Source organism: Octopus bimaculoides, chromosome 2 (assembly GCF_001194135.2).
Source record: "Octopus bimaculoides isolate UCB-OBI-ISO-001 chromosome 2, ASM119413v2, whole genome shotgun sequence".
NCBI lineage: Eukaryota > Metazoa > Mollusca > Cephalopoda > Octopoda > Octopodidae > Octopus > Octopus bimaculoides.
In genome coordinates, this window is record NC_068982.1 from 10,392,442 (window position 1) to 10,400,456 (window position 8,015).

Consider the following 8,015-nt stretch of genomic DNA (forward strand, 5'->3'; position numbering starts at 1 on the left):
TAAATAACTGAATTATACTTTATTAATTTAAAATTCAAGTAAATTCAAATTGTTATTAGTTTTCCACAGATATAGATTTTCAATATCCTTATTTTCGATCTTCCTAACACCTTGAATTACATTTAATGTGGCTTATTTGTCAATTTCGTAAATGATGTAATTAAATAAATATTTATAATGTATTTTTGGTAATAGTTAATTATGGTGGTAGACTTTTAATGTAATTTTATTGATGTTTATACTCTAGCCGATAATCTTGGATGCAGTTAATTAACTAATTTGATTATTATGTACTTACTTAGAATCTAAAACCGGTGTTTTTCGCTAAACAACTGTACACATTCAAAGTTTCTTAGAATAAACTTTGATTGATAACGCAAACAGAATTCTGTAATTCTTGTGAGAAGTTATTGTCGACTACACTCATGTCAGTTCTTGACTATTATTTCTGTTATCGACGCCAGATGGATGAGATTAAAGACCACTAAATCGAGATTAGAACTCAGAATGTACAGATATTCTTCAAGGTATCTGATCTCGCTATCTGCTACCTTGGAATCAACATTAAAAACAATCTTCTTTTATAGACATTGAAATAATCCTTTCTACGATAGGCACAAGGCCTGGATTTTGTGGGGAAGAGGACATTCCATCATTGACCCTAGTACTGAACTGCTACTTAATTTATCGACCCGAAAGAATGAACGGCAAAGTCGACCTCGGCGGAATTTGAACTGAGAACGTAGCGACAGGTGAAATACCACTAAGCACTTCGTTCAACGTGCTAACGATACTGCCAAATCGCCGCTTTATAAACATTAACATAATACCAGTTATTCATCATGGTAGAGAGCATAGTTATTTAAGATAGGTATTTAAAATACGCAGGAGTGGCTGTCTGTAAGAAGCTTGCTTCACAACACATATGTTCTGAATATATATATATATATATATATATATATATATATATATATATATATACGCACAGGCATGTGTGTATGCGTGTCTGTGTTTGTTCCCCACCACTGCTTGACAACCGGTGATGGTGGGTTTACGTTCTCGTAACTTAGCGGTTCGCAAAAGAGATCAATGGATTAAGTACTATGCTTTACAAAAATAAGTCCTGGGGTCGACTAAAATTCTTAAGGCGGTGCCCCAGCATGGCTGTAGTCAAATGACTGAAACACTAGCGTAGCTAGAATGCGTACAGCCCGGGGCAGCCCGTCCGTTTGCCGCCCCCGCACCCCACAAAGAACACATATTCCCTATAGCAGACCCAAAAGTGCCGCCCCATATATCCGATCTATCTGCTTTCCAAGAATCGAGATGAAAATAAATTCGCTTATTTGCATTAAGATAATACAACTTATTCATCATGGTGGTGAACTTATAGTTATTTAAATTATACATAGACAAATATAATTGTAAATTATGAATTAAAAATAGAAATTTTCTTCCCTTAAAAGGACACTTCGCCCACCCTTCTGTTTCTCAGTAAACTCTCTTTCTCTCTCACTTTTATTTCGAAAGCAAACGTAGGTGGCATCACCAACAGTCGCCATTTAAATTTCCCTAAATTATATCCACTTTTGTCTATTTTGTAATTGTATAATACTATCACAACATTTCAAATAAATGTTATTATAAAAGAATAGATGCGTTTTGAATGATAATTTTGAGTCGAAGAAAATGAAATTATTTTATTATTTCCCAAATTACATCGCTTGCCAAGGATGTAGAGCTTCGCAATTCCATCTTCACGGGGGACTTATAGGCTCTTCACAACTTTTAGATAGCTTCAAGTAGGAATTAGGCGATTTAATTGATGTGGGCGATTTAATTGATTAGGCTGCGTATAATCCCGTTTATTCATTTCAGGTAAGACGAGAATTGTTCCATTAATCGCAAGACAATCTAGATATAGTTACCAACAAAGGCATGATATGTCATTTTAATCAGACTGCAGTAAATAAACGGCGATGTGATATTAAAGCGATGCATAAGCTCTGGTATTCGGGAGGAAAATTAATCTGCAAAGATAATCAATCAACAATATTTTCTTCATTAATACAATATATATAATGATTGGATGATATGACTCATATCAAACAGATTCTCATTAAGTCGGTTCCGTGCCGATAACACAGCACTTTTTGTTTTGTATTACGATATGCTTTACGCAATATCATTCAAGGTAATAGGGCATTGATCAGAATCTGTTTTTCAGAATATGTTCTTGTAAAGGAAATCATATTAATAGTATAGGAATGAAAATCCATGAATAACATCGATATAAAAGATTCGTTTATTTTGTGAGTATTTAGTCAGCAATGCGTAAGCGAACCGTATTGGTTTTGCTGTGATCAAGAAGGGGTAGGTTTTTAATTTCCTATTTTGGTTTCTAACTTTTATAAACGTTGACTTTTTCTATATTTTCGATATAAGCGGAGGCATTTCCGAGACAATTGATTGATATCAGCGCTAAATTTTTTCTTATTGTTGAGAAAGTTTCCACAAATATCTCCGAATAAATTAAAAAGGTGATGGTATTTTAACAAATAGACTAGAGCTATAGGTTTGTTTAAAGAGATGAAATTGAGGCAATGACAATGAAAAACACGCTTGTTTTAAAAGAATATTGGAAAATTTTCTCTACCACTGGTTTCACTTGCCCAAAAAACTTCGTGATCAAATGTTACAATGGCCTTTGTAATTCAAATAACAAATTCACAGTAACAGAATTAGATGTTGGACAAAAAGATTTCTGTTTTCATTAGCTGCTTGGTATCTGTAATCAATTCCTTTCGCAATTTGTAGAAATATTTGAATAATATTTTATATCATTCTCAAACAAAAAACTACAGAGTATTCTTGTGGAAAGGTTAGGAAGGAAGGCAAAGTATACCTTGTCAAATCGCAGCTCAGAAAGTACAACAACGTAACGAAATATTGCAAAGCAGTCACCCTAAAGCTGTTTCCGTCACTCGTTGCCATTTCCTGGAGTCTTATTAGATAAATATTTCAAATTTTCGCAACAAAAAGTGAGCTATGGACGGACTATGGCTATTCATGTAAAATACGTAATAATATGATGTTACATTGTCTATTTCAGTACACTAGTTTTCCTCCGGAAATAATTGATTTGTACGCATTTAGCAATATTCACATGGTTCTTTTTATAGAAGTAGCTGACAATCTAATTTATATAACAGCATTTTGTGTGTATAGTCTGGAAAATAAATGTTCTTTGCATTTGCGGTAAGGAAATGGACCGTTTTACCAAATTCTGTTTGGGTCGTAACACACTGCTATTTGTAATTGTTTATATGATGTTTGAGCCTTTGGCACAATCAGAAATAGAATATAACTATTTATCAAGTAGCCTGAACAAAACATCGTTAGTTTATTGCATTTAGTTTCTTTACACAGCCATGCATCATATGCATGTATGCACACATAATACATTTAAGTGAAGTGTTTGTGTGCACATTATGCATATTGATATTGCACTTGATTTTGCCTGAACGCTATTACATCCACGAAATCATACGTGCAATTTTAGTTATGTCCAGCTATTAGTATGCTAAGCAGTTAATATGTTATGCTTGAAAACACGGCCGGCATACTACGATTTTACATAATATGCAACCAAGAACATCCAATTCCAAACTAAAGAAACACCCGGTAATTAAACACACCTATCCAGTTGCAGAAATCAGAAAAAAAGTTTATATATTCAAATACTATAAGATTAATTACGCAAGATTAGATTTTGAAAACTTCAATGCCTGCATCGTCTTCTCCACCTGAGTAAGTGACGTTTTTTTAAACTGAACTATCTTTCAAAGCTTATCATGAACGAAAAGCTTGAATTCATTTCTTAACTCGTCGATGTTTGCCGTATAATGCCATGGAGTGATGGGTGTCATCCAGTTGCCGCTCCTCTTTAGTTATATCTTATAAATATAGTTTTAGACTTTGTTACACAGCCAACAATTTTAGTGGGAGGGTGTTAGACGATTACATCGACCCCAGTGCTTCTGTTTGACTGGTAATTATTTTATTTGTCCCGAAAGAATAAAAAGTAAAGTCGACCTCTGCGAAATTTGAACATAGAACGTAAAACATCGGAAGAAATACCACAAAACATCTTTTGCTTGATGTATTGAACGATGCTGAGAGTCTCGTTATGTTTTGTAGATATTGTCTACAATTAAAAGCAGATAAAACCAAAAGCTTTCGGAAACCATGATGTTTTTTTAAAGATTTGATCAGAGACCACACTTCTTTTTTTTTCTTTTTGTTCCTTAGTAATTTCTCTATTTGCAACTAGATAGAATCTCCTACTTTATAAGAGACGTCCTTATACTCCGTGAAGCATCTGTATTGAACGTCTATAAACATGATTTGGAAAGATGTAAACTTTTGAAGATGGTGGGCACAACCACAAATCTCAAGGAGATAAAGGTATGTAAATCTCGTTTTTTGGCTGTAAAAGTTCGTGAATGAAAATATTTCTTGCCGATAACTTAACACTAAACCAAAAAGAAAAAGAAGAAACAACCATTCTGTGGTTAAGAAAATAAGGAACAACTAAAAATGAAATAATGCACACGTCTATTTACATAAATTGAGTGTTCAGAAATATAGAAATAGCATTCACCTACATTAAAAAAAAAGTGTCAGATCGCTAACCACATGGATGAAGAGAATTCCTTGTAGCTACGTAAACGTAGAACCAAAGAAAGGCAAAGAAAAACACACCGTTTCATGTACATATAACATACTATCTTTTAAATACCCATTCAGTAAAATACGCACGCACACACACAAATTTACAGCAGCACACACATACGTATATACTGTAATAAACTCATCCACATGTAGGTACACACATGCAAATGGACGCATACATACATTAGTGCATACATATCAGAATGCACACTCATTGCATCAACCTAGACCCATACCAGCGTACACATACTTAATATATCATACTTTAAATATGTATGCATATATGTGCGTGTATAGGCAGACTCGAGTACACAAATATTTACATTAATGCATCTTACATCTACGAGGTCTGCGCAAAAAGAAGACGGACTTCCAAACAACTTACGAACTCGTCACTACGATGCTGTGCATGGATGACTATAATGTTTAGTCTACTAATAAATAAATGCCCTCATTGTCGTTAGTTACCCGTATATACATTAGAAGTTGAAAGTATAATCAGTGCATTTAATGATTCGTGAGTACAAACAGGAAAGATGGGAGAGCATAATGTTTGGATGAATTCTGCTTCAAATTGAACGAACGTTGATGTCTTGCAAACAACTCGCATATGCAAGTGCTACCAGTCGAGGACTCTGCATACCGGAAGCCAGCAAGTGTATGGGGTCATCAACTGAAAATGCGCGCCGTTTTGGGGCCTACCTCTCGACGGCATCAATGCGCAGTAATTTCTTCTGTTTTCTCATGACGTTCACATACAAGGTCAGTATTTTCAGCTATTCCATAGCACACAATTGACGGCCATTGTATTATCTCTTGTATGTTTCTGCACTTACTCCAGTATTCTACTAAATGAGGCGAGGGTAATTTACCGGACTGATATGAGGCCCCTCTTGCTAGATCAACTGGTTATTAAAAACAAAGCTCAATATTTCTCTAGCCATCGCTCATCGTCTCTTTTTAACCAAATCCAGTGGCTTGCCTTCTCCCCTGTATTTTAGATATCACTCATGGTGGTTTTTACCTTACGATGAGTTAGGCCTAACGATAACAACAGTCGTCTCACACTGTGTCCAACAAACCCTCTACATATCGAATATTCTCTTTCACTCCAAACAATTCCTTCCCTGTATCGTAAATTGAGTTTGTTAATTTTCCCAGTTTCTCCACTGTAGAGCCTGTCATTTTATAAAGAGCTCGACATACATCGTTTTCAAACTCTTTATATCTCCCTTTCTCATTAGCAGCAGGTCACAAAACCCTCGGTCTCCTCCGAGTACTATCTGATGCACCAGTCTCATGACTTGCAGTTTCCTGACGGGAAGACGCCTTTGCTGTAGCATTTATCGATCAGCTGTAGTTTGGGTCCGGGGATGATTTGCCACGTGTTTTGCGATCAGATGATCTACACTGCTCTGTCTTCTTCTCACAAGTCTTTCCCTGATGTATCTTCAAGTCTCTCACAGTTGCAAATGTTCTACAGCACAGCCTGCATCCAAAGTTGTTTCGTTCGCTTATAGAAGCGACTTATATCTTTTTACAAAGTTTCGTAGGCTGTGGTGTAGTTTAGTCAAGTGTGATGTAGATTTCCGAGCATCTTACAGTTTACAGAAACATAGACATACAAGTTCATGACGTCTTGTGAATGTCAGTCATATAAATGTACATACACGTATAGTAGGATACAGTAGTTGAGTGGTTGACTGCTGAACGGCTTTGCGCTGCAATGTCATGATTAATACGAATTCATTGTACGCCTCTCGCGGGTTGATTTGACAAGTCTGCTGAGATTCAGCGTTTCATTTCAAGTCTGCTTATTACAGAAATAGCTTATTCTACATACTATGAGTACAATAAAAGATAATGGCATAATAGTTAACTGGGTTGCTTCTACGATTCGGTTGCGAAGGTGTGTTTGAGAACTTGGAGTTTGAAAGATATTGCGTACAACCATGGAGAAAAGGTCTCTTCTGTTTTCTCATGACGTTCACATACAAGGTCAGTATTTTCAGCTATTCCATAGCACACAATTGACGGCCATTGTATTATCTCTTGTATGTTTCTGCACTTACTCCAGTATTCTACTAAATGAGGCGAGGGTAATTTACCGGACCTTCAGGTACCAAATTATTTCCGAGAGTAATGTAAAATTTCTTTTCCCTTTAGATATGCTACATGTATGAGGTAATCAATGTGTTTTCTGTAAAGCCGTGACGTTTGTGTCCCGACGAAAAAGTTTTAAAAATTGGCTTACATATATCTAATTCATTTTACCACAGCATCACCATGCTTCACTGTAAGATCTCTAAGAACTTGTAGCTGAGTGAATATACGGAAACAATATAAATAACACAATTGTCAAGAACATGAAACGCATAAAACATATTTCAAATACTTAGAATCTTAAATGGTTTAGATATGCATAAACAGCAAGCTATGTGGCCGTACAGCATATACGGAGGCACGCACTGTCATCAGAACCGTTTGTAGTAAATCGTGGAACGCAAACGTTTATATCATAGTGATTAACTTTTCAATTTAATATTCCATTCTAAGACTGACCAAATTGAACGTATCATATTGGTTTCAGACTTTGGCACAACGCAAGCAATTTCGGGTGTGGGGTAAGTTAATAACTTCCACACGAGTGATCAACTTATACTTACTTTATCACTCTGAAAGAATGAGAAATAAATTCGACCTCGGCGGAGTTTGAACTCAGAACGTAAGGATAGACGCAATGCCGATAAGCAATTTTCCCGGGATGCTAACGAATCTGCTTGCTCACCGCTCTAATTCAGCCTGTCATATTGGGTTTATGTGAACGCATGAAAATGTTTTTGTAAAGATGAGCTGATGGAAGGATCTTTTCATGAATCGGGGCATGTATATTCCTGTTTCTATCCCTGCATATATTTGTGCCTGATAGTACACGTTTACCTGTGTGTGTTTATGACTCTGTTGAGTAAGTTTGAGAATGTATATGCGTATGCATATAAGTGAGTTAATTCTGAAGACTGTGTTTATAGACTGTCTTCAGTTTTTAAAGTACTGCATAATGAAATGAATAAGACAAAAATAGCATAAAATTTTATTCGCCTTCAAAAGGGAAATTAATTATCAACAGAAAGTAAATATATATATATATATATATAAATCACGAGTTAATTAACATGCATAGAAAAAGAACTGTCTAAAGTACTATGTACTTTTTGGTACATTTGACCTCATTAGCATAGTTATTTCCGTTAGCCCTATCTCGCTTTCTGAATATATATATA